The sequence below is a fragment of the Rhinoderma darwinii genome, assembly GCF_050947455.1.
Source record: "Rhinoderma darwinii isolate aRhiDar2 chromosome 5 unlocalized genomic scaffold, aRhiDar2.hap1 SUPER_5_unloc_46, whole genome shotgun sequence".
NCBI classification, from domain to species: Eukaryota; Metazoa; Chordata; class Amphibia; order Anura; family Rhinodermatidae; genus Rhinoderma; species Rhinoderma darwinii.
In genome coordinates, this window is record NW_027461805.1 from 692182 (window position 1) to 718995 (window position 26814).

At 45.8% G+C, this 26814-nt stretch overlaps 12 non-coding genes across 12 annotated transcripts; all 12 read right to left on the minus strand.

Moving 5' to 3' along the window:
- Window positions 1–1052: 1052 nt before the first annotated feature.
- LOC142694408 (U2 spliceosomal RNA) lies at window positions 1053–1243 on the minus strand. The gene has a single exon (XR_012862650.1). It is a non-coding gene; the product is annotated as a U2 spliceosomal RNA (small nuclear RNA).
- A 1280-nt stretch (window positions 1244–2523) lies between these two features.
- LOC142694899 (U2 spliceosomal RNA) lies at window positions 2524–2714 on the minus strand. Its single transcript, XR_012863066.1, has one exon. It is a non-coding gene; the product is annotated as a U2 spliceosomal RNA (small nuclear RNA).
- Window positions 2715–4014: 1300 nt separating this feature from the next.
- LOC142694900 (U2 spliceosomal RNA) lies at window positions 4015–4205 on the minus strand. Its single transcript, XR_012863067.1, has one exon. It is a non-coding gene; the product is annotated as a U2 spliceosomal RNA (small nuclear RNA).
- Window positions 4206–5489: 1284 nt separating this feature from the next.
- On the minus strand, window positions 5490–5680 carry LOC142694901 (U2 spliceosomal RNA). Its single transcript, XR_012863068.1, has one exon. It is a non-coding gene; the product is annotated as a U2 spliceosomal RNA (small nuclear RNA).
- A 1308-nt stretch (window positions 5681–6988) lies between these two features.
- LOC142694902 (U2 spliceosomal RNA) lies at window positions 6989–7179 on the minus strand. Its single transcript, XR_012863069.1, has one exon. It is a non-coding gene; the product is annotated as a U2 spliceosomal RNA (small nuclear RNA).
- Window positions 7180–8463: 1284 nt separating this feature from the next.
- Window positions 8464–8654, minus strand: LOC142694903 (U2 spliceosomal RNA). The gene has a single exon (XR_012863070.1). It is a non-coding gene; the product is annotated as a U2 spliceosomal RNA (small nuclear RNA).
- A 1308-nt stretch (window positions 8655–9962) lies between these two features.
- LOC142694904 (U2 spliceosomal RNA) lies at window positions 9963–10153 on the minus strand. Its single transcript, XR_012863071.1, has one exon. It is a non-coding gene; the product is annotated as a U2 spliceosomal RNA (small nuclear RNA).
- Window positions 10154–11449: 1296 nt separating this feature from the next.
- LOC142694906 (U2 spliceosomal RNA) lies at window positions 11450–11640 on the minus strand. The gene has a single exon (XR_012863072.1). It is a non-coding gene; the product is annotated as a U2 spliceosomal RNA (small nuclear RNA).
- A 5686-nt stretch (window positions 11641–17326) lies between these two features.
- On the minus strand, window positions 17327–17517 carry LOC142694907 (U2 spliceosomal RNA). The gene has a single exon (XR_012863073.1). It is a non-coding gene; the product is annotated as a U2 spliceosomal RNA (small nuclear RNA).
- A 5686-nt stretch (window positions 17518–23203) lies between these two features.
- Window positions 23204–23394, minus strand: LOC142694413 (U2 spliceosomal RNA). The gene has a single exon (XR_012862655.1). It is a non-coding gene; the product is annotated as a U2 spliceosomal RNA (small nuclear RNA).
- A 1284-nt stretch (window positions 23395–24678) lies between these two features.
- Window positions 24679–24869, minus strand: LOC142694909 (U2 spliceosomal RNA). The gene has a single exon (XR_012863075.1). It is a non-coding gene; the product is annotated as a U2 spliceosomal RNA (small nuclear RNA).
- Window positions 24870–26153: 1284 nt separating this feature from the next.
- LOC142694910 (U2 spliceosomal RNA) lies at window positions 26154–26344 on the minus strand. Its single transcript, XR_012863076.1, has one exon. It is a non-coding gene; the product is annotated as a U2 spliceosomal RNA (small nuclear RNA).
- Between the last annotated feature and the right edge of the window lie 470 nt (window positions 26345–26814).

Sequence of the window (26814 nt, forward strand, 5' to 3'; positions counted from 1 at the left end):
GGCAACGCCCAAATGCCCTGCTGCCATGCAGATAAACACTGGCAGCGGCAGCAAGTGCATGCCCACAGCCACCCCTTGTTCCTTCACACCTTGTATCAGCTGTAATCCAGTCCAGTCCAGTGCTGCCTGCTGAGCAGCACTGACCAACACTGCCTGGGCCCAGGCTTTTATCTCTGAGGCCCCATTATGATGTCAGAAAGCTGGCTCTGGAATCCTGAGGGCTCCACTATGACACGTGCAAAGTTCCGTCTGAACTTTATATAAGACGGTGAGGCTCAGTCAGTCACTCAGTGTTGCCTGAGAGGGCAACACTGCAACAGCCGGCCGCCAGGCTGTCTTTTTTTTGCACAGCTAGTTGCCTCCAGGAGGCCACAAGAGGGAGACAAGGGACTGCAAAATGGAAAATAGGCATCCACCAACTTTACAGACAACTTCTCCTTGCTCCTACAACCTCCATCCTTGCACAGTTTGTTATTCTTCTAGGTAACATAGTAACAAATCCAAATTGCTGCTCTCTTTGTAGGCAAGCAAGGCTTTGTTGCAACTGCAATTCTTACTTCTTCTTGAAATGTAGGGACGACAGTACATTCCATCACATCCATCTAGTGTACACAGGTAGGTCCATTGTGGCGGGCAGGCGAGCGGGCGGGCTGCTTTATTGGCTGTTTGCTGTTCCCCTACTCCACTCCACTATTTGACTGTTGTGCTGCATCAATCAATCAATCAATCAATCAATCAATCAATCAATCAATCAGTGGCTGGCTCAGGTGCAGCTCTTTAACTTACCTAAAAGGGAGGGCGGAGAGAAGACAAGGAAGGTGAATGAGGTGTTCCAATGTGAAATGCCGGAAACACAGAAACACAGACGACACACAACAAGAGGTGGCAATCTATTCATTAATTGCATTTAATCAATGAGCTCATTATTACTCATGCATTGTCCAACAGGTGTTGAAATAATGGGATTAAAAGGGGAGATCCCTTCAGAAAGACAGAAACAATAGCAAAGACAAAAAACACTTTTGGAATCTGCTTTTAGTCAACACATAAGGAAAGGGTGCACCGGTCCTGGAAATACTGCAATACCAGGTCAATGCGTGGAGTGGACAGAGCAAGCTCTATTTCCATCTCCCTGTTCTAAAAATCCATTTAATATATGGTCCCCAGATAGGGGACGTATCAGATATTAAACTGATAAGAACAGATGCTACACTTGATCTTAGCCAAAAGGCCGAGAAGCGATAACCCGAACGGGCCGCGCGTTGCCCGAGCCTGCCCGATACTGCTGTTCAGCCCTTGCAGCGATTCAGCCTACTTCTAGGCAATTCCATGGGGCCCTGCAGGCTCACACACTCACAGCTACACGGGAGGTGAATAAAGGCCGGAGAGGAAGCCAGACAGGATTTGCTTCTTTTGCTTGCACCACAATGCAGTGCTGAAAGAGGAGGAATCTACATAAAAACGCCTTCCTGGCAACGCCCAAATGCCCTGCTGCCATGCAGATAAACACTGGCAGCGGCAGCAAGTGCATGCCCACAGCCACCCCTTGTTCCTTCACACCTTGTATCAGCTGTAATCCAGTCCAGTCCAGTGCTGCCTGCTGAGCAGCACTGACCAACACTGCCTGGGCCCAGGCTTTTATCTCTGAGGCCCCATTATGATGTCAGAAAGCTGGCTCTGGAATCCTGAGGGCTCCACTATGACACGTGCAAAGTTCCGTCTGAACTTTATATAAGACGGTGAGGCTCAGTCAGTCACTCAGTGTTGCCTGAGAGGGCAACACTGCAACAGCCGGCCGCCAGGCTGTCTTTTTTTTGCACAGCTAGTTGCCTCCAGGAGGCCACAAGAGGGAGACAAGGGACTGCAAAATGGAAAATAGGCATCCACCAACTTTACAGACAACTTCTCCTTGCTCCTACAACCTCCATCCTTGCACAGTTTGTTATTCTTCTAGGTAACATAGTAACAAATCCAAATTGCTGCTCTCTTTGTAGGCAAGCAAGGCTTTGTTGCAACTGCAATTCTTACTTCTTCTTGAAATGTAGGGACGACAGTACATTCCATCACATCCATCTAGTGTACACAGGTAGGTCCATTGTGGCGGGCAGGCGAGCGGGCGGGCTGCTTTATTGGCTGTTTGCTGTTCCCCTACTCCACTCCACTATTTGACTGTTGTGCTGCATCAATCAATCAATCAATCAATCAATCAATCAATCAATCAATCAGTGGCTGGCTCAGGTGCAGCTCTTTAACTTACCTAAAAGGGAGGGCGGAGAGAAGACAAGGAAGGTGAATGAGGTGTTCCAATGTGAAATGCCGGAAACACAGAAACACAGACGACACACAACAAGAGGTGGCAATCTATTCATTAATTGCATTTAATCAATGAGCTCTTTATCACTCATGCATTGTCCAACAGGTGTTGAAATAATGGGATTAAAAGGGGAGATCCCTTCAGAAAGACAGAAACAATAGCAAAGACAAAAAACACTTTTGGAATCTGCTTTTAGTCAACACATAAGGAAAGGGTGCACCGGTCCTGGAAATACTGCAATACCAGGTCAATGCGTGGAGTGGACAGAGCAAGCTCTATTTCCATCTCCCTGTTCTAAAAATCCATTTAATATATGGTCCCCAGATAGGGGACGTATCAGATATTAAACTGATAAGAACAGATACTACACTTGATCTTAGCCAAAAGGCCGAGAAGCGATAACCCGAACGGGCCGCGCGTTGCCCGAGCCTGCCCGATACTGCTGTTCAGCCCTTGCAGCGATTCAGCCTACTTCTAGGCAATTCCATGGGGCCCTGCAGGCTCACACACTCACAGCTACACGGGAGGTGAATAAAGGCCGGAGAGGAAGCCAGACAGGATTTGCTTCTTTTGCTTGCACCACAATGCAGTGCTGAAAGAGGAGGAATCTACATAAAAACGCCTTCCTGGCAACGCCCAAATGCCCTGCTGCCATGCAGATAAACACTGGCAGCGGCAGCAAGTGCATGCCCACAGCCACCCCTTGTTCCTTCACACCTTGTATCAGCTGTAATCCAGTCCAGTCCAGTGCTGCCTGCTGAGCAGCACTGACCAACACTGCCTGGGCCCAGGCTTTTATCTCTGAGGCCCCATTATGATGTCAGAAAGCTGGCTCTGGAATCCTGAGGGCTCCACTATGACACGTGCAAAGTTCCGTCTGAACTTTATATAAGACGGTGAGGCTCAGTCAGTCACTCAGTGTTGCCTGAGAGGGCAACACTGCAACAGCCGGCCGCCAGGCTGTCTTTTTTTTGCACAGCTAGTTGCCTCCAGGAGGCCACAAGAGGGAGACAAGGGACTGCAAAATGGAAAATAGGCATCCACCAACTTTACAGACAACTTCTCCTTGCTCCTACAACCTCCATCCTTGCACAGTTTGTTATTCTTCTAGGTAACATAGTAACAAATCCAAATTGCTGCTCTCTTTGTAGGCAAGCAAGGCTTTGTTGCAACTGCAATTCTTACTTCTTCTTGAAATGTAGGGACGACAGTACATTCCATCACATCCATCTAGTGTACACAGGTAGGTCCATTGTGGCGGGCAGGCGAGCGGGCGGGCTGCTTTATTGGCTGTTTGCTGTTCCCCTACTCCACTCCACTATTTGACTGTTGTGCTGCATCAATCAATCAATCAATCAATCAATCAATCAATCAATCAATCAATCAATCAATCAATCAATCAGTGGCTGGCTCAGGTGCAGCTCTTTAACTTACCTAAAAGGGAGGGCGGAGAGAAGACAAGGAAGGTGAATGAGGTGTTCCAATGTGAAATGCCGGAAACACAGAAACACAGACGACACACAACAAGAGGTGGCAATCTATTCATTAATTGCATTTAATCAATGAGCTCATTATCACTCATGCATTGTCCAACAGGTGTTGAAATAATGGGATTAAAAGGGGAGATCCCTTCAGAAAGACAGAAACAATAGCAAAGACAAAAAACACTTTTGGAATCTGCTTTTAGTCAACACATAAGGAAAGGGTGCACCGGTCCTGGAAATACTGCAATACCAGGTCAATGCGTGGAGTGGACAGAGCAAGCTCTATTTCCATCTCCCTGTTCTAAAAATCCATTTAATATATGGTCCCCAGATAGGGGACGTATCAGATATTAAACTGATAAGAACAGATACTACACTTGATCTTAGCCAAAAGGCCGAGAAGCGATAACCCGAACGGGCCGCGCGTTGCCCGAGCCTGCCCGATACTGCTGTTCAGCCCTTGCAGCGATTCAGCCTACTTCTAGGCAATTCCATGGGGCCCTGCAGGCTCACACACTCACAGCTACACGGGAGGTGAATAAAGGCCGGAGAGGAAGCCAGACAGGATTTGCTTCTTTTGCTTGCACCACAATGCAGTGCTGAAAGAGGAGGAATCTACATAAAAACGCCTTCCTGGCAACGCCCAAATGCCCTGCTGCCATGCAGATAAACACTGGCAGCGGCAGCAAGTGCATGCCCACAGCCACCCCTTGTTCCTTCACACCTTGTATCAGCTGTAATCCAGTCCAGTCCAGTGCTGCCTGCTGAGCAGCACTGACCAACACTGCCTGGGCCCAGGCTTTTATCTCTGAGGCCCCATTATGATGTCAGAAAGCTGGCTCTGGAATCCTGAGGGCTCCACTATGACACGTGCAAAGTTCCGTCTGAACTTTATATAAGACGGTGAGGCTCAGTCAGTCACTCAGTGTTGCCTGAGAGGGCAACACTGCAACAGCCGGCCGCCAGGCTGTCTTTTTTTTGCACAGCTAGTTGCCTCCAGGAGGCCACAAGAGGGAGACAAGGGACTGCAAAATGGAAAATAGGCATCCACCAACTTTACAGACAACTTCTCCTTGCTCCTACAACCTCCATCCTTGCACAGTTTGTTATTCTTCTAGGTAACATAGTAACAAATCCAAATTGCTGCTCTCTTTGTAGGCAAGCAAGGCTTTGTTGCAACTGCAATTCTTACTTCTTCTTGAAATGTAGGGACGACAGTACATTCCATCACATCCATCTAGTGTACACAGGTAGGTCCATTGTGGCGGGCAGGCGAGCGGGCGGGCTGCTTTATTGGCTGTTTGCTGTTCCCCTACTCCACTCCACTATTTGACTGTTGTGCTGCATCAATCAATCAATCAATCAATCAATCAATCAATCAATCAATCAATCAGTGGCTGGCTCAGGTGCAGCTCTTTAACTTACCTAAAAGGGAGGGCGGAGAGAAGACAAGGAAGGTGAATGAGGTGTTCCAATGTGAAATGCCGGAAACACAGAAACACAGACGACACACAACAAGAGGTGGCAATCTATTCATTAATTGCATTTAATCAATGAGCTCATTATCACTCATGCATTGTCCAACAGGTGTTGAAATAATGGGATTAAAAGGGGAGATCCCTTCAGAAAGACAGAAACAATAGCAAAGACAAAAAACACTTTTGGAATCTGCTTTTAGTCAACACATAAGGAAAGGGTGCACCGGTCCTGGAAATACTGCAATACCAGGTCAATGCGTGGAGTGGACAGAGCAAGCTCTATTTCCATCTCCCTGTTCTAAAAATCCATTTAATATATGGTCCCCAGATAGGGGACGTATCAGATATTAAACTGATAAGAACAGATACTACACTTGATCTTAGCCAAAAGGCCGAGAAGCGATAACCCGAACGGGCCGCGCGTTGCCCGAGCCTGCCCGATACTGCTGTTCAGCCCTTGCAGCGATTCAGCCTACTTCTAGGCAATTCCATGGGGCCCTGCAGGCTCACACACTCACAGCTACACGGGAGGTGAATAAAGGCCGGAGAGGAAGCCAGACAGGATTTGCTTCTTTTGCTTGCACCACAATGCAGTGCTGAAAGAGGAGGAATCTACATAAAAACGCCTTCCTGGCAACGCCCAAATGCCCTGCTGCCATGCAGATAAACACTGGCAGCGGCAGCAAGTGCATGCCCACAGCCACCCCTTGTTCCTTCACACCTTGTATCAGCTGTAATCCAGTCCAGTCCAGTGCTGCCTGCTGAGCAGCACTGACCAACACTGCCTGGGCCCAGGCTTTTATCTCTGAGGCCCCATTATGATGTCAGAAAGCTGGCTCTGGAATCCTGAGGGCTCCACTATGACACGTGCAAAGTTCCGTCTGAACTTTATATAAGACGGTGAGGCTCAGTCAGTCACTCAGTGTTGCCTGAGAGGGCAACACTGCAACAGCCGGCCGCCAGGCTGTCTTTTTTTTGCACAGCTAGTTGCCTCCAGGAGGCCACAAGAGGGAGACAAGGGACTGCAAAATGGAAAATAGGCATCCACCAACTTTACAGACAACTTCTCCTTGCTCCTACAACCTCCATCCTTGCACAGTTTGTTATTCTTCTAGGTAACATAGTAACAAATCCAAATTGCTGCTCTCTTTGTAGGCAAGCAAGGCTTTGTTGCAACTGCAATTCTTACTTCTTCACTTCTTCTTGAAATGTAGGGACGACAGTACATTCCATCACATCCATCTAGTGTACACAGGTAGGTCCATTGTGGCGGGCAGGCGAGCGGGCGGGCTGCTTTATTGGCTGTTTGCTGTTCCCCTACTCCACTCCACTATTTGACTGTTGTGCTGCATCAATCAATCAATCAATCAATCAATCAATCAATCAATCAATCAATCAATCAATCAATCAATCAGTGGCTGGCTCAGGTGCAGCTCTTTAACTTACCTAAAAGGGAGGGCGGAGAGAAGACAAGGAAGGTGAATGAGGTGTTCCAATGTGAAATGCCGGAAACACAGAAACACAGACGACACACAACAAGAGGTGGCAATCTATTCATTAATTGCATTTAATCAATGAGCTCATTATCACTCATGCATTGTCCAACAGGTGTTGAAATAATGGGATTAAAAGGGGAGATCCCTTCAGAAAGACAGAAACAATAGCAAAGACAAAAAACACTTTTGGAATCTGCTTTTAGTCAACACATAAGGAAAGGGTGCACCGGTCCTGGAAATACTGCAATACCAGGTCAATGCGTGGAGTGGACAGAGCAAGCTCTATTTCCATCTCCCTGTTCTAAAAATCCATTTAATATATGGTCCCCAGATAGGGGACGTATCAGATATTAAACTGATAAGAACAGATACTACACTTGATCTTAGCCAAAAGGCCGAGAAGCGATAACCCGAACGGGCCGCGCGTTGCCCGAGCCTGCCCGATACTGCTGTTCAGCCCTTGCAGCGATTCAGCCTACTTCTAGGCAATTCCATGGGGCCCTGCAGGCTCACACACTCACAGCTACACGGGAGGTGAATAAAGGCCGGAGAGGAAGCCAGACAGGATTTGCTTCTTTTGCTTGCACCACAATGCAGTGCTGAAAGAGGAGGAATCTACATAAAAACGCCTTCCTGGCAACGCCCAAATGCCCTGCTGCCATGCAGATAAACACTGGCAGCGGCAGCAAGTGCATGCCCACAGCCACCCCTTGTTCCTTCACACCTTGTATCAGCTGTAATCCAGTCCAGTCCAGTGCTGCCTGCTGAGCAGCACTGACCAACACTGCCTGGGCCCAGGCTTTTATCTCTGAGGCCCCATTATGATGTCAGAAAGCTGGCTCTGGAATCCTGAGGGCTCCACTATGACACGTGCAAAGTTCCGTCTGAACTTTATATAAGACGGTGAGGCTCAGTCAGTCACTCAGTGTTGCCTGAGAGGGCAACACTGCAACAGCCGGCCGCCAGGCTGTCTTTTTTTTGCACAGCTAGTTGCCTCCAGGAGGCCACAAGAGGGAGACAAGGGACTGCAAAATGGAAAATAGGCATCCACCAACTTTACAGACAACTTCTCCTTGCTCCTACAACCTCCATCCTTGCACAGTTTGTTATTCTTCTAGGTAACATAGTAACAAATCCAAATTGCTGCTCTCTTTGTAGGCAAGCAAGGCTTTGTTGCAACTGCAATTCTTACTTCTTCTTGAAATGTAGGGACGACAGTACATTCCATCACATCCATCTAGTGTACACAGGTAGGTCCATTGTGGCGGGCAGGCGAGCGGGCGGGCTGCTTTATTGGCTGTTTGCTGTTCCCCTACTCCACTCCACTATTTGACTGTTGTGCTGCATCAATCAATCAATCAATCAATCAATCAATCAATCAATCAATCAATCAGTGGCTGGCTCAGGTGCAGCTCTTTAACTTACCTAAAAGGGAGGGCGGAGAGAAGACAAGGAAGGTGAATGAGGTGTTCCAATGTGAAATGCCGGAAACACAGAAACACAGACGACACACAACAAGAGGTGGCAATCTATTCATTAATTGCATTTAATCAATGAGCTCATTATCACTCATGCATTGTCCAACAGGTGTTGAAATAATGGGATTAAAAGGGGAGATCCCTTCAGAAAGACAGAAACAATAGCAAAGACAAAAAACACTTTTGGAATCTGCTTTTAGTCAACACATAAGGAAAGGGTGCACCGGTCCTGGAAATACTGCAATACCAGGTCAATGCGTGGAGTGGACAGAGCAAGCTCTATTTCCATCTCCCTGTTCTAAAAATCCATTTAATATATGGTCCCCAGATAGGGGACGTATCAGATATTAAACTGATAAGAACAGATACTACACTTGATCTTAGCCAAAAGGCCGAGAAGCGATAACCCGAACGGGCCGCGCGTTGCCCGAGCCTGCCCGATACTGCTGTTCAGCCCTTGCAGCGATTCAGCCTACTTCTAGGCAATTCCATGGGGCCCTGCAGGCTCACACACTCACAGCTACACGGGAGGTGAATAAAGGCCGGAGAGGAAGCCAGACAGGATTTGCTTCTTTTGCTTGCACCACAATGCAGTGCTGAAAGAGGAGGAATCTACATAAAAACGCCTTCCTGGCAACGCCCAAATGCCCTGCTGCCATGCAGATAAACACTGGCAGCGGCAGCAAGTGCATGCCCACAGCCACCCCTTGTTCCTTCACACCTTGTATCAGCTGTAATCCAGTCCAGTCCAGTGCTGCCTGCTGAGCAGCACTGACCAACACTGCCTGGGCCCAGGCTTTTATCTCTGAGGCCCCATTATGATGTCAGAAAGCTGGCTCTGGAATCCTGAGGGCTCCACTATGACACGTGCAAAGTTCCGTCTGAACTTTATATAAGACGCTGAGGCTCAGTCAGTCACTCAGTGTTGCCTGAGAGGGCAACACTGCAACAGCCGGCCGCCAGGCTGTCTTTTTTTTGCACAGCTAGTTGCCTCCAGGAGGCCACAAGAGGGAGACAAGGGACTGCAAAATGGAAAATAGGCATCCACCAACTTTACAGACAACTTCTCCTTGCTCCTACAACCTCCATCCTTGCACAGTTTGTTATTCTTCTAGGTAACATAGTAACAAATCCAAATTGCTGCTCTCTTTGTAGGCAAGCAAGGCTTTGTTGCAACTGCAATTCTTACTTCTTCTTGAAATGTAGGGACGACAGTACATTCCATCACATCCATCTAGTGTACACAGGTAGGTCCATTGTGGCGGGCAGGCGAGCGGGCGGGCTGCTTTATTGGCTGTTTGCTGTTCCCCTACTCCACTCCACTATTTGACTGTTGTGCTGCATCAATCAATCAATCAATCAATCAATCAATCAATCAATCAATCAATCAATCAATCAATCAATCAATCAATCAGTGGCTGGCTCAGGTGCAGCTCTTTAACTTACCTAAAAGGGAGGGCGGAGAGAAGACAAGGAAGGTGAATGAGGTGTTCCAATGTGAAATGCCGGAAACACAGAAACACAGACGACACACAACAAGAGGTGGCAATCTATTCATTAATTGCATTTAATCAATGAGCTCATTATCACTCATGCATTGTCCAACAGGTGTTGAAATAATGGGATTAAAAGGGGAGATCCCTTCAGAAAGACAGAAACAATAGCAAAGACAAAAAACACTTTTGGAATCTGCTTTTAGTCAACACATAAGGAAAGGGTGCACCGGTCCTGGAAATACTGCAATACCAGGTCAATGCGTGGAGTGGACAGAGCAAGCTCTATTTCCATCTCCCTGTTCTAAAAATCCATTTAATATATGGTCCCCAGATAGGGGACGTATCAGATATTAAACTGATAAGAACAGATACTACACTTGATCTTAGCCAAAAGGCCGAGAAGCGATAACCCGAACGGGCCGCGCGTTGCCCGAGCCTGCCCGATACTGCTGTTCAGCCCTTGCAGCGATTCAGCCTACTTCTAGGCAATTCCATGGGGCCCTGCAGGCTCACACACTCACAGCTACACGGGAGGTGAATAAAGGCCGGAGAGGAAGCCAGACAGGATTTGCTTCTTTTGCTTGCACCACAATGCAGTGCTGAAAGAGGAGGAATCTACATAAAAACGCCTTCCTGGCAACGCCCAAATGCCCTGCTGCCATGCAGATAAACACTGGCAGCGGCAGCAAGTGCATGCCCACAGCCACCCCTTGTTCCTTCACACCTTGTATCAGCTGTAATCCAGTCCAGTCCAGTGCTGCCTGCTGAGCAGCACTGACCAACACTGCCTGGGCCCAGGCTTTTATCTCTGAGGCCCCATTATGATGTCAGAAAGCTGGCTCTGGAATCCTGAGGGCTCCACTATGACACGTGCAAAGTTCCGTCTGAACTTTATATAAGACGGTGAGGCTCAGTCAGTCACTCAGTGTTGCCTGAGAGGGCAACACTGCAACAGCCGGCCGCCAGGCTGTCTTTTTTTTGCACAGCTAGTTGCCTCCAGGAGGCCACAAGAGGGAGACAAGGGACTGCAAAATGGAAAATAGGCATCCACCAACTTTACAGACAACTTCTCCTTGCTCCTACAACCTCCATCCTTGCACAGTTTGTTATTCTTCTAGGTAACATAGTAACAAATCCAAATTGCTGCTCTCTTTGTAGGCAAGCAAGGCTTTGTTGCAACTGCAATTCTTACTTCTTCTTGAAATGTAGGGACGACAGTACATTCCATCACATCCATCTAGTGTACACAGGTAGGTCCATTGTGGCGGGCAGGCGAGCGGGCGGGCTGCTTTATTGGCTGTTTGCTGTTCCCCTACTCCACTCCACTATTTGACTGTTGTGCTGCATCAATCAATCAATCAATCAATCAATCAATCAATCAATCAATCAATCAATCAATCAATCAGTGGCTGGCTCAGGTGCAGCTCTTTAACTTACCTAAAAGGGAGGGCGGAGAGAAGACAAGGAAGGTGAATGAGGTGTTCCAATGTGAAATGCCGGAAACACAGAAACACAGACGACACACAACAAGAGGTGGCAATCTATTCATTAATTGCATTTAATCAATGAGCTCATTATCACTCATGCATTGTCCAACAGGTGTTGAAATAATGGGATTAAAAGGGGAGATCCCTTCAGAAAGACAGAAACAATAGCAAAGACAAAAAACACTTTTGGAATCTGCTTTTAGTCAACACATAAGGAAAGGGTGCACCGGTCCTGGAAATACTGCAATACCAGGTCAATGCGTGGAGTGGACAGAGCAAGCTCTATTTCCATCTCCCTGTTCTAAAAATCCATTTAATATATGGTCCCCAGATAGGGGACGTATCAGATATTAAACTGATAAGAACAGATACTACACTTGATCTTAGCCAAAAGGCCGAGAAGCGATAACCCGAACGGGCCGCGCGTTGCCCGAGCCTGCCCGATACTGCTGTTCAGCCCTTGCAGCGATTCAGCCTACTTCTAGGCAATTCCATGGGGCCCTGCAGGCTCACACACTCACAGCTACACGGGAGGTGAATAAAGGCCGGAGAGGAAGCCAGACAGGATTTGCTTCTTTTGCTTGCACCACAATGCAGTGCTGAAAGAGGAGGAATCTACATAAAAACGCCTTCCTGGCAACGCCCAAATGCCCTGCTGCCATGCAGATAAACACTGGCAGCGGCAGCAAGTGCATGCCCACAGCCACCCCTTGTTCCTTCACACCTTGTATCAGCTGTAATCCAGTCCAGTCCAGTGCTGCCTGCTGAGCAGCACTGACCAACACTGCCTGGGCCCAGGCTTTTATCTCTGAGGCCCCATTATGATGTCAGAAAGCTGGCTCTGGAATCCTGAGGGCTCCACTATGACACGTGCAAAGTTCCGTCTGAACTTTATATAAGACGGTGAGGCTCAGTCAGTCACTCAGTGTTGCCTGAGAGGGCAACACTGCAACAGCCGGCCGCCAGGCTGTCTTTTTTTTGCACAGCTAGTTGCCTCCAGGAGGCCACAAGAGGGAGACAAGGGACTGCAAAATGGAAAATAGGCATCCACCAACTTTACAGACAACTTCTCCTTGCTCCTACAACCTCCATCCTTGCACAGTTTGTTATTCTTCTAGGTAACATAGTAACAAATCCAAATTGCTGCTCTCTTTGTAGGCAAGCAAGGCTTTGTTGCAACTGCAATTCTTACTTCTTCTTGAAATGTAGGGACGACAGTACATTCCATCACATCCATCTAGTGTACACAGGTAGGTCCATTGTGGCGGGCAGGCGAGCGGGCGGGCTGCTTTATTGGCTGTTTGCTGTTCCCCTACTCCACTCCACTATTTGACTGTTGTGCTGCATCAATCAATCAATCAATCAATCAATCAATCAATCAATCAATCAATCAATCAATCAATCAATCAGTGGCTGGCTCAGGTGCAGCTCTTTAACCCCTTAAGGACGCAGCCTAGTTTGGGCCTTAAGGCTCAGAGCCCATTTTTCAAATCTGACATATTTCACTTTATGTGGTAATAACGTCGGAATGCTTAAACCTATCCAAGCGATTCTGAGATTGTTTTCTCGTGACACTTTGGGCTTCATGTTCGTGGTAAAATTTGGTCGATATATTCAGTCTTTATTTGTGAAAAATTGCAAAATTTAGAGAAAATTTACAAAAAAAAGCATTTTTCAGAATTTAAATGCATCTGCTTGAAAAACAGACGGTTTTACCACCCAAAATAGTTACTAGTTCACATTTCCCATATGTCTACTTTAGATTGGCATCGTTTTTTGAACATTATTTTATTTTTCTTGGACGTTACAAGGCTTAGAACATAAACAGCAATTTCTCATATTCTTAAGAAAATTTCAAAAGCCTTTTTTTGAAGGTGCCAGTTCAGTTCTGAAGTGGATTTGAGGGGCCTATGTATTAGAAACCCCCATAAAACACCCCATTTTAAAAACTAGACCCCTCAAAGTATTCAAAACAGCATATAGAAAGTTTTTTAACCCTTCAGGCATTTCACAGGAATTAAAGCAAAGTGGAAATGAAATTTGCAAATTTCATTTTTTCTGCTGAATTTCAATTTTATTCAATTTTTTTTTAGTAACAGAGAAGGTTTTACCAGAGAAACACTACTAAATATGTATTGTCCAGATTCTGCAGTTTTTAGAAATGCCCCACATGTGGCCCTACTGCGCTCGTGGACTAAAACACAAGCCCTAGAAGCAAAGAAGCACCTAGTGCATTTTGAGGGCTCTTTTTTATTAGAATATATTTTAGGCAGCATGCCAGGTTTGAAGAGGCGTTGAGGTATCAAAACAATGGAAACCCACCAGAAGTGACCCCATTTTGGAAATTACACCCCTCAAGGAATTCATTTATGGTTTTTGTTATCATTTTGACCGCACAGTTTTTTCATAGCACCTATTTGAATTGGGCTGTGAAATGAAAAAAATGATATTTTTTCCAATAAAATGTCATTTTTGATCAAATTTTCTTATTTTCACAGGGAACAACATACCCCATTTTGTTGCCCAATTTGTCCTTAGTGCGGCAATACCCCATTTGTGGTGATAAACTGCCGTTTGGGCCCATGGGAGGGCTCAGAAGGAAAGGAGCGCTATGTGTTTGTTGGAGTCCAGATTTTGCTGGATTGGTTTTCGGGTGCCATGTCGCATTTGCAGAGCCCCAGAGGTATCAAAGCAATGGAAACCCACCAGAAGTGACCCCATTTTGGAAACTACACCCCTCAAGGAATTCATTTATGGTTTTTTTTATCATTTTGACCGCACAGGTTTTTCACAGCACCTATTTGAATTGGGCTGTGAAATGAAAAAAATGATATTTTTTCCAATAAGATGTCATTTTTGATCAAAATTTCTTATTTTCACAAGGAACAACATACCCCATTTTGTTGCCCAATTTGTCCTTAGTGCGGCAATACCCCATTTGTGGTGATAAACTGCCCTTTGGGCCCATGGGAGGGCTCAGAAGGAAAGGACCACCATTTGGCCTACTGGAGCTTTTCTGGTGCTAAGTCATGTGTGCAGAAGCCCCTGAGGTACCAGTACAGTTGAAACCCCCGAGAAGTGACCCCATTTTAAAAACTACACCCCTTAAGACATTCATCTAGAGGTGTAGTGAGAATTTTGACCCCACAGGTACTGTGTAAAAGATAATGCGCAGCAGATGGTGCAGTGTGAGATTTGCAATTTTATATATGTATATGCCATTTCAGTGTCCAATATAGTGTGCCCAGCATGCGCCACCGGAGATATACACCCCTTAAATTGTAATGTGGGTTCTCCTGGGTACGGCAATACCCTACATGTGGCTGTTATCAGCTGCCTGGGCATACGGCAGGGCTCAGAAGGGAAAGATGAGGGGGGTAAGCTGTGCGGAGTGCATCAGGGTAAATTAAAAATCAAGGGATGTATGATACATTTTAAAACAATCTTTTATACAGAGCCCTGGTTTTTCGGGACACGTGTCACATTGGTATATTGTGTTCTTCCTTATCCCCCTCTTATAGCAGACTCTGCACCTCTTTTGACTCTTTCCCTTTCCACCGGTTTGGGGACCTTCTCCTGGAAAGTGTTGCCCTGGTACGATGCGTGTGGCCTCGCTTCCAGAAGTACTGGGTGCCCCCCCTTCCTGGTCCCTAAAGATTAGATCTTGAAATTCCAGGAAAGTTCCCCTCTGGCCTGCACATCGACGTAGCACATACGCATTGTACAAAGCCATCTGTATGATGTGCCCGGCCAGCTTCTTATACCACACCGAATGGCGCTGTAGGGCTTCAGGACTTGATTTGACAAGTCCATCCCTCCCATGTACCTATTGTAGTCCAGGATGCAGTCTGGTTTGGGGGTGGCCTTTCCTTCATATATCCTAAACCTGTAGGTATACCCTGATGCACTCTCGCACAGCTTATACATCTTCACGCCATACCTTGCCCTCTTACCTGGCAGGTACTGGCGGAATTGAACCCTCCCTTTAAAATGTACCAGGGACTCATCAATAGAAAAACACTTCTCGGGGGTGTATGCTTGGGAAAACCGGGCACTGGAACGGTCTAATAGGGGTCTCCGTTTATACAAACGGTCAAAACTGGGGTCATCTCGGGGTGGGCACGGCTCATTATCAGTATAATGTAAGAAGCGAAGTATTGCCTCATTTATTTATTTTTTTAGGTTCCAGTTCATTTCTGAAGTTGCTTTGAGGGGCCCATATATTAGAAACCCCTATCAAACACCCCATTTTAGAAACTAGACCCCTCAAAGTATTCACAACAGCATTTAGAAAGTTTATGAACCCTTTAGGTGTTTCACAGAAATTTAGAGCAAAGTAGAGGTGAAATTTACTCTTTTTATACCATTGTTTTTTATAACACAAAAGGATTTATCAGAGAAACGCAACTCAATACTTATTGCCCAGATTCTGCAGTTTTGAGAAATATCCCACATGTTGCCCTCGGGCGGTAATGGACTGAAGCACCGGCCTCCGAAGCAAAGGAGCACCTAGAGGATTTTGAGCCCTCTTTTTTATTAGGCACCATGTCCGGTTTGAAGAGGTCTTGTGGTGCCAAAACATTGGAAACCCCCCAAAAGTGACCCCAATTTGGAAACTAGACCCCTTGAGGAATCCATTGTAGTTTTCATGGGGTGCATGCGGCTTTTTGATCAGTTTTTATTCCATTTTTAGGTGGCGTGGTGACTAATAAACAGCAATTCTACTATTGTTTTTTTATTCTTTCTTTTTTACAGCGTTCACCGTGCGCTATAAATAAAATATTCACTTTATTCTGCGGGGCGATACGATCACGGCGATACCAGATGTTTATAGTTTTTTTTTATGTCTTATGGCGTTTGCACAATAAAATACGTTTTGTAAACAATCATTCACTTTTTGTGTTGCCTTATTCTAAGAGCCAGAACGTTTTTATTTTTCAATCAATAAAGCCGTGCGAGGACTTATTTTTTGCGTAACGAACTGCATTTTCCATCAGTACCATTTTTAGGTACATGCGACTTTTTGATCTCTTTTTATTCCATTTTTTGGGAGGTGAAGTGACCAAACAATTGTGATTGTGGTACGGTTTATTAATATTTTTTTTTACGGCGTTCACCGTGCGGGATAAATAACAAAATAATTTTGTAGTTCAGGCCGTTACGGACGCGGCGATACCAATTATGTATAGTTTATTTATTTGTTTATATATTTTTATTAATAATAAAGGACTGATAAGGGAAAAAGTGGAACTTTTACTTTTATTACTTTTAAAACTTTTATTTTCTTATTTTTACACATCTTTTTTTAACTTTTTTTTTACTTTATTACTTTGTCCCACTAGGGGACTTGAGGGCAGGAGGCCCTGATCGCTATTCTAATACACTGCACTACATGCGTAGTGCAGTGTATTAGAACTGTCAGCTACTCACTGACAGCAAGCATAGTGGGTCCTGACGTTGTCAGGACCCACTAGGCTTCCGTCTATGGCATAGCCGGACGCCATTGTTTGGTGTCCGGTTGCCATAGTCACCATCGCCGGCCGCTATCGCGTAGCAGGCCGGCGATGGCAGCTTAACCCCTAAAAAGCCGCGATCTCTATAGAACGCGGCTTTTAAGGGGTTAATCAGCGGGGACACAGCGATCGGTCCCCGCTGTAGGAGCTGTGACAGCTGCTGAACAAGACAGCAGCGTCACAGCTCCTGTATGTGTCGGGAGGACGGCCGAAACGGCCGTTACTCCCGAGACGTACTATTACGGCATGGAGCGCGAACGATACAGCTGCCATGACGTAATAGTACGTCAAGGAGCGGGAAGGGGTTAACTTACCTAAAAGGGAGGGCGGAGAGAAGACAAGGAAGGTGAATGAGGTGTTCCAATGTGAAATGCCGGAAACACAGAAACACAGACGACACACAACAAGAGGTGGCAATCTATTCATTAATTGCATTTAATCAATGAGCTCATTATCACTCATGCATTGTCCAACAGGTGTTGAAATAATGGGATTAAAAGGGGAGATCCCTTCAGAAAGACAGAAACAATAGCAAAGACAAAAAACACTTTTGGAATCTGCTTTTAGTCAACACATAAGGAAAGGGTGCACCGGTCCTGGAAATACTGCAATACCAGGTCAATGCGTGGAGTGGACAGAGCAAGCTCTATTTCCATCTCCCTGTTCTAAAAATCCATTTAATATATGGTCCCCAGATAGGGGACGTATCAGATATTAAACTGATAAGAACAGATACTACACTTGATCTTAGCCAAAAGGCCGAGAAGCGATAACCCGAACGGGCCGCGCGTTGCCCGAGCCTGCCCGATACTGCTGTTCAGCCCTTGCAGCGATTCAGCCTACTTCTAGGCAATTCCATGGGGCCCTGCAGGCTCACACACTCACAGCTACACGGGAGGTGAATAAAGGCCGGAGAGGAAGCCAGACAGGATTTGCTTCTTTTGCTTGCACCACAATGCAGTGCTGAAAGAGGAGGAATCTACATAAAAACGCCTTCCTGGCAACGCCCAAATGCCCTGCTGCCATGCAGATAAACACTGGCAGCGGCAGCAAGTGCATGCCCACAGCCACCCCTTGTTCCTTCACACCTTGTATCAGCTGTAATCCAGTCCAGTCCAGTGCTGCCTGCTGAGCAGCACTGACCAACACTGCCTGGGCCCAGGCTTTTATCTCTGAGGCCCCATTATGATGTCAGAAAGCTGGCTCTGGAATCCTGAGGGCTCCACTATGACACGTGCAAAGTTCCGTCTGAACTTTATATAAGACGGTGAGGCTCAGTCAGTCACTCAGTGTTGCCTGAGAGGGCAACACTGCAACAGCCGGCCGCCAGGCTGTCTTTTTTTTGCACAGCTAGTTGCCTCCAGGAGGCCACAAGAGGGAGACAAGGGACTGCAAAATGGAAAATAGGCATCCACCAACTTTACAGACAACTTCTCCTTGCTCCTACAACCTCCATCCTTGCACAGTTTGTTATTCTTCTAGGTAACATAGTAACAAATCCAAATTGCTGCTCTCTTTGTAGGCAAGCAAGGCTTTGTTGCAACTGCAATTCTTACTTCTTCTTGAAATGTAGGGACGACAGTACATTCCATCACATCCATCTAGTGTACACAGGTAGGTCCATTGTGGCGGGCAGGCGAGCGGGCGGGCTGCTTTATTGGCTGTTTGCTGTTCCCCTACTCCACTCCACTATTTGACTGTTGTGCTGCATCAATCAATCAATCAATCAATCAATCAATCAATCAATCAATCAATCAATCAATCAATCAATCAGTGGCTGGCTCAGGTGCAGCTCTTTAACCCCTTAAGGACGCAGCCTAGTTTGGGCCTTAAGGCTCAGAGCCCATTTTTCAAATCTGACATATTTCACTTTATGTGGTAATAACGTCGGAATGCTTAAACCTATCCAAGCGATTCTGAGATTGTTTTCTCGTGACACTTTGGTCTTCATGTTCGTGGTAAAATTTGGTCGATATATTCAGTCTTTATTTGTGAAAAATTGCAAAATTTAGAGAAAATTTACAAAAAAAAGCATTTTTCAGAATTTAAATGCATCTGCTTGAAAAACAGACGGTTTTACCACCCAAAATAGTTACTAGTTCACATTTCCCATATGTCTACTTTAGATTGGCATCGTTTTTTGAACATTATTTTATTTTTCTTGGACGTTACAAGGCTTAGAACATAAACAGCAATTTCTCATATTCTTAAGAAAATTTCAAAAGCCTTTTTTTGAAGGTGCCAGTTCAGTTCTGAAGTGGATTTGAGGGGCCTATGTATTAGAAACCCCCATAAAACACCCCATTTTAAAAACTAGACCCCTCAAAGTATTCAAAACAGCATATAGAAAGTTTTTTAACCCTTCAGGCATTTCACAGGAATTAAAGCAAAGTGGAAATGAAATTTGCAAATTTCATTTTTTCTGCTGAATTTCAATTTTATTCAATTTTTTTTTTAGTAACAGAGAAGGTTTTACCAGAGAAACACTACTAAATATGTATTGTCCAGATTCTGCAGTTTTTAGAAATGCCCCACATGTGGCCCTACTGCGCTCGTGGACTAAAACACAAGCCCTAGAAGCAAAGAAGCACCTAGTGCATTTTGAGGGCTCTTTTTTATTAGAATATATTTTAGGCAGCATGCCAGGTTTGAAGAGGCGTTGAGGTATCAAAACAATGGAAACCCACCAGAAGTGACCCCATTTTGGAAATTACACCCCTCAAGGAATTCATTTATGGTTTTTGTTATCATTTTGACCGCACAGTTTTTTCATAGCACCTATTTGAATTGGGCTGTGAAATGAAAAAAATGATATTTTTTCCAATAAAATGTCATTTTTGATCAAATTTTCTTATTTTCACAGGGAACAACATACCCCATTTTGTTGCCCAATTTGTCCTTAGTGCGGCAATACCCCATTTGTGGTGATAAACTGCCGTTTGGGCCCATGGGAGGGCTCAGAAGGAAAGGAGCGCTATGTGTTTGTTGGAGTCCAGATTTTGCTGGATTGGTTTTCGGGTGCCATGTCGCATTTGCAGAGCCCCAGAGGTATCAAAGCAATGGAAACCCACCAGAAGTGACCCCATTTTGGAAACTACACCCCTCAAGGAATTCATTTATGGTTTTTTTTATCATTTTGACCGCACAGGTTTTTCACAGCACCTATTTGAATTGGGCTGTGAAATGAAAAAAATGATATTTTTTCCAATAAGATGTCATTTTTGATCAAAATTTCTTATTTTCACAAGGAACAACATACCCCATTTTGTTGCCCAATTTGTCCTTAGTGCGGCAATACCCCATTTGTGGTGATAAACTGCCCTTTGGGCCCATGGGAGGGCTCAGAAGGAAAGGACCACCATTTGGCCTACTGGAGCTTTTCTGGTGCTAAGTCATGTGTGCAGAAGCCCCTGAGGTACCAGTACAGTTGAAACCCCCGAGAAGTGACCCCATTTTAAAAACTACACCCCTTAAGACATTCATCTAGAGGTGTAGTGAGAATTTTGACCCCACAGGTACTGTGTAAAAGATAATGCGCAGCAGATGGTGCAGTGTGAGATTTGCAATTTTATATATGTATATGCCATTTCAGTGTCCAATATAGTGTGCCCAGCATGCGCCACCGGAGATATACACCCCTTAAATTGTAATGTGGGTTCTCCTGGGTACGGCAATACCCTACATGTGGCTGTTATCAGCTGCCTGGGCATACGGCAGGGCTCAGAAGGGAAAGATGAGGGGGGTAAGCTGTGCGGAGTGCATCAGGGTAAATTAAAAATCAAGGGATGTATGATACATTTTAAAACAATCTTTTATACAGAGCCCTGGTTTTTCGGGACACGTGTCACATTGGTATATTGTGTTCTTCCTTATCCCCCTCTTATAGCAGACTCTGCACCTCTTTTGACTCTTTCCCTTTCCACCGGTTTGGGGACCTTCTCCTGGAAAGTGTTGCCCTGGTACGATGCGTGTGGCCTCGCTTCCAGAAGTACTGGGTGCCCCCCCTTCCTGGTCCCTAAAGATAGATCTTGAAATTCCAGGAAAGTTCCCCTCTGGCCTGCACATCGACGTAGCACATACGCATTGTACAAAGCCATCTGTATGATGTGCCCGGCCAGCTTCTTATACCACACCGAATGGCGCTGTAGGGCTTCAGGACTTGATTTGACAAGTCCATCCCTCCCATGTACCTATTGTAGTCCAGGATGCAGTCTGGTTTGGGGGTGGCCTTTCCTTCATATATCCTAAACCTGTAGGTATACCCTGATGCACTCTCGCACAGCTTATACATCTTCACGCCATACCTTGCCCTCTTACCTGGCAGGTACTGGCGGAATTGAACCCTCCCTTTAAAATGTACCAGGGACTCATCAATAGAAAAACACTTCTCGGGGGTGTATGCTTGGGAAAACCGGGCACTGGAACGGTCTAATAGGGGTCTCCGTTTATACAAACGGTCAAAACTGGGGTCATCTCGGGGTGGGCACGGCTCATTATCAGTATAATGTAAGAAGCGAAGTATTGCCTCATTTATTTATTTTTTTAGGTTCCAGTTCATTTCTGAAGTTGCTTTGAGGGGCCCATATATTAGAAACCCCTATCAAACACCCCATTTTAGAAACTAGACCCCTCAAAGTATTCACAACAGCATTTAGAAAGTTTATGAACCCTTTAGGTGTTTCACAGAAATTTAGAGCAAAGTAGAGGTGAAATTTACTCTTTTTATACCATTGTTTTTTATAACACAAAAGGATTTATCAGAGAAACGCAACTCAATACTTATTGCCCAGATTCTGCAGTTTTGAGAAATATCCCACATGTTGCCCTCGGGCGGTAATGGACTGAAGCACCGGCCTCCGAAGCAAAGGAGCACCTAGAGGATTTTGAGCCCTCTTTTTTATTAGGCACCATGTCCGGTTTGAAGAGGTCTTGTGGTGCCAAAACATTGGAAACCCCCCAAAAGTGACCCCAATTTGGAAACTAGACCCCTTGAGGAATCCATTGTAGTTTTCATGGGGTGCATGCGGCTTTTTGATCAGTTTTTATTCCATTTTTAGGTGGCGTGGTGACTAATAAACAGCAATTCTACTATTGTTTTTTTATTCTTTCTTTTTTACAGCGTTCACCGTGCGCTATAAATAAAATATTCACTTTATTCTGCGGGGCGATACGATCACGGCGATACCAGATGTTTATAGTTTTTTTTTATGTCTTATGGCGTTTGCACAATAAAATACGTTTTGTAAACAATCATTCACTTTTTGTGTTGCCTTATTCTAAGAGCCAGAACGTTTTTATTTTTCAATCAATAAAGCCGTGCGAGGACTTATTTTTTGCGTAACGAACTGCATTTTCCATCAGTACCATTTTTAGGTACATGCGACTTTTTGATCTCTTTTTATTCCATTTTTTGGGAGGTGAAGTGACCAAACAATTGTGATTGTGGTACGGTTTATTAATATTTTTTTTTACGGCGTTCACCGTGCGGGATAAATAACAAAATAATTTTGTAGTTCAGGCCGTTACGGACGCGGCGATACCAATTATGTATAGTTTATTTATTTGTTTATATATTTTTATTAATAATAAAGGACTGATAAGGGAAAAAGTGGAACTTTTACTTTTATTACTTTTAAAACTTTTATTTTCTTATTTTTACACATCTTTTTTTAACTTTTTTTTTACTTTATTACTTTGTCCCACTAGGGGACTTGAGGGCAGGAGGCCCTGATCGCTATTCTAATACACTGCACTACATGCGTAGTGCAGTGTATTAGAACTGTCAGCTACTCACTGACAGCAAGCATAGTGGGTCCTGACGTTGTCAGGACCCACTAGGCTTCCGTCTATGGCATAGCCGGACGCCATTGTTTGGTGTCCGGTTGCCATAGTCACCATCGCCGGCCGCTATCGCGTAGCAGGCCGGCGATGGCAGCTTAACCCCTAAAAAGCCGCGATCTCTATAGAACGCGGCTTTTAAGGGGTTAATCAGCGGGGACACAGCGATCGGTCCCCGCTGTAGGAGCTGTGACAGCTGCTGAACAAGACAGCAGCGTCACAGCTCCTGTATGTGTCGGGAGGACGGCCGAAACGGCCGTTACTCCCGAGACGTACTATTACGGCATGGAGCGCGAACGATACAGCTGCCATGACGTAATAGTACGTCAAGGAGCGGGAAGGGGTTAACTTACCTAAAAGGGAGGGCGGAGAGAAGACAAGGAAGGTGAATGAGGTGTTCCAATGTGAAATGCCGGAAACACAGAAACACAGACGACACACAACAAGAGGTGGCAATCTATTCATTAATTGCATTTAATCAATGAGCTCATTATCACTCATGCATTGTCCAACAGGTGTTGAAATAATGGGATTAAAAGGGGAGATCCCTTCAGAAAGACAGAAACAATAGCAAAGACAAAAAACACTTTTGGAATCTGCTTTTAGTCAACACATAAGGAAAGGGTGCAACGGTCCTGGAAATACTGCAATACCAGGTCAATGCGTGGAGTGGACAGAGCAAGCTCTATTTCCATCTCCCTGTTCTAAAAATCCATTTAATATATGGTCCCCAGATAGGGGACGTATCAGATATTAAACTGATAAGAACAGATACTACACTTGATCTTAGCCAAAAGGCCGAGAAGCGATAACCCGAACGGGCCGCGCGTTGCCCGAGCCTGCCCGATACTGCTGTTCAGCCCTTGCAGCGATTCAGCCTACTTCTAGGCAATTCCATGGGGCCCTGCAGGCTCACACACTCACAGCTACACGGGAGGTGAATAAAGGCCGGAGAGGAAGCCAGACAGGATTTGCTTCTTTTGCTTGCACCACAATGCAGTGCTGAAAGAGGAGGAATCTACATAAAAACGCCTTCCTGGCAACGCCCAAATGCCCTGCTGCCATGCAGATAAACACTGGCAGCGGCAGCAAGTGCATGCCCACAGCCACCCCTTGTTCCTTCACACCTTGTATCAGCTGTAATCCAGTCCAGTCCAGTGCTGCCTGCTGAGCAGCACTGACCAACACTGCCTGGGCCCAGGCTTTTATCTCTGAGGCCCCATTATGATGTCAGAAAGCTGGCTCTGGAATCCTGAGGGCTCCACTATGACACGTGCAAAGTTCCGTCTGAACTTTATATAAGACGGTGAGGCTCAGTCAGTCACTCAGTGTTGCCTGAGAGGGCAACACTGCAACAGCCGGCCGCCAGGCTGTCTTTTTTTTGCACAGCTAGTTGCCTCCAGGAGGCCACAAGAGGGAGACAAGGGACTGCAAAATGGAAAATAGGCATCCACCAACTTTACAGACAACTTCTCCTTGCTCCTACAACCTCCATCCTTGCACAGTTTGTTATTCTTCTAGGTAACATAGTAACAAATCCAAATTGCTGCTCTCTTTGTAGGCAAGCAAGGCTTTGTTGCAACTGCAATTCTTACTTCTTCTTGAAATGTAGGGACGACAGTACATTCCATCACATCCATCTAGTGTACACAGGTAGGTCCATTGTGGCGGGCAGGCGAGCGGGCGGGCTGCTTTATTGGCTGTTTGCTGTTCCCCTACTCCACTCCACTATTTGACTGTTGTGCTGCATCAATCAATCAATCAATCAATCAATCAATCAATCAATCAATCAATCAGTGGCTGGCTCAGGTGCAGCTCTTTAACTTACCTAAAAGGGAGGGCAGAGAGAAGACAAGGAAGGTGAATGAGGTGTTCCAATGTGAAATGCCGGAAACACAGAAACACAGACGACACACAACAAGAGGTGGCAATCTATTCATTAATTGCATTTAATCAATGAGCTCATTATCACTCATGCATTGTCCAACAGGTGTTGAAATAATGGGATTAAAAGGGGAGATCCCTTCAGAAAGACAGAAACAATAGCAAAGACAAAAAACACTTTTGGAATCTGCTTTTAGTCAACACATAAGGAAAGGGTGCACCGGTCCTGGAAATACTGCAATACCAGGTCAATGCGTGGAGTGGACAGAGCAAGCTCTATTTCCATCTCCCTGTTCTAAAAATCCATTTAATATATGGTCCCCAGATAGGGGACGTATCAGATATTAAACTGATAAGAACAGATACTACACTTGATCTTAGCCAAAAGGCCGAGAAGCGATAACCCGAACGGGCCGCGCGTTGCCCGAGCCTGCCCGATACTGCTGTTCAGCCCTTGCAGCGATTCAGCCTACTTCTAGGCAATTCCATGGGGCCCTGCAGGCTCACACACTCACAGCTACACGGGAGGTGAATAAAGGCCGGAGAGGAAGCCAGACAGGATTTGCTTCTTTTGCTTGCACCACAATGCAGTGCTGAAAGAGGAGGAATCTACATAAAAACGCCTTCCTGGCAACGCCCAAATGCCCTGCTGCCATGCAGATAAACACTGGCAGCGGCAGCAAGTGCATGCCCACAGCCACCCCTTGTTCCTTCACACCTTGTATCAGCTGTAATCCAGTCCAGTCCAGTGCTGCCTGCTGAGCAGCACTGACCAACACTGCCTGGGCCCAGGCTTTTATCTCTGAGGCCCCATTATGATGTCAGAAAGCTGGCTCTGGAATCCTGAGGGCTCCACTATGACACGTGCAAAGTTCCGTCTGAACTTTATATAAGACGGTGAGGCTCAGTCAGTCACTCAGTGTTGCCTGAGAGGGCAACACTGCAACAGCCGGCCGCCAGGCTGTCTTTTTTTTGCACAGCTAGTTGCCTCCAGGAGGCCACAAGAGGGAGACAAGGGACTGCAAAATGGAAAATAGGCATCCACCAACTTTACAGACAACTTCTCCTTGCTCCTACAACCTCCATCCTTGCACAGTTTGTTATTCTTCTAGGTAACATAGTAACAAATCCAAATTGCTGCTCTCTTTGTAGGCAAGCAAGGCTTTGTTGCAACTGCAATTCTTACTTCTTCTTGAAATGTAGGGACGACAGTACATTCCATCACATCCATCTAGTGTACACAGGTAGGTCCATTGTGGCGGGCAGGCGAGCTGCTTTATTGGCTGTTTGCTGTTCCCCTACTCCACTCCACTATTTGACTGTTGTGCTGCATCAATCAATCAATCAATCAATCAATCAATCAATCAATCAATCAATCAATCAATCAGTGGCTGGCTCAGGTGCAGCTCTTTAACTTACCTAAAAGGGAGGGCGGAGAGAAGACAAGGAAGGTGAATGAGGTGTTCCAATGTGAAATGCCGGAAACACAGAAACACAGACGACACACAACAAGAGGTGGCAATCTATTCATTAATTGCATTTAATCAATGAGCTCATTATCACTCATGCATTGTCCAACAGGTGTTGAAATAATGGGATTAAAAGGGGAGATCCCTTCAGAAAGACAGAAACAATAGCAAAGACAAAAAACACTTTTGGAATCTGCTTTTAGTCAACACATAAGGAAAGGGTGCACCGGTCCTGGAAATACTGCAATACCAGGTCAATGCGTGGAGTGGACAGAGCAAGCTCTATTTCCATCTCCCTGTTCTAAAAATCCATTTAATATATGGTCCCCAGATAGGGGACGTATCAGATATTAAACTGATAAGAACAGATACTACACTTGATCTTAGCCAAAAGGCCGAGAAGCGATAACCCGAACGGGCCGCGCGTTGCCCGAGCCTGCCCGATACTGCTGTTCAGCCCTTGCAGCGATTCAGCCTACTTCTAGGCAATTCCATGGGGCCCTGCAGGCTCACACACTCACAGCTACACGGGAGGTGAATAAAGGCCGGAGAGGAAGCCAGACAGGATTTGCTTCTTTTGCTTGCACCACAATGCAGTGCTGAAAGAGGAGGAATCTACATAAAAACGCCTTCCTGGCAACGCCCAAATGCCCTGCTGCCATGCAGATAAACACTGGCAGCGGCAGCAAGTGCATGCCCACAGCCACCCCTTGTTCCTTCACACCTTGTATCAGCTGTAATCCAGTCCAGTCCAGTGCTGCCTGCTGAGCAGCACTGACCAACACTGCCTGGGCCCAGGCTTTTATCTCTGAGGCCCCATTATGATGTCAGAAAGCTGGCTCTGGAATCCTGAGGGCTCCACTATGACACGTGCAAA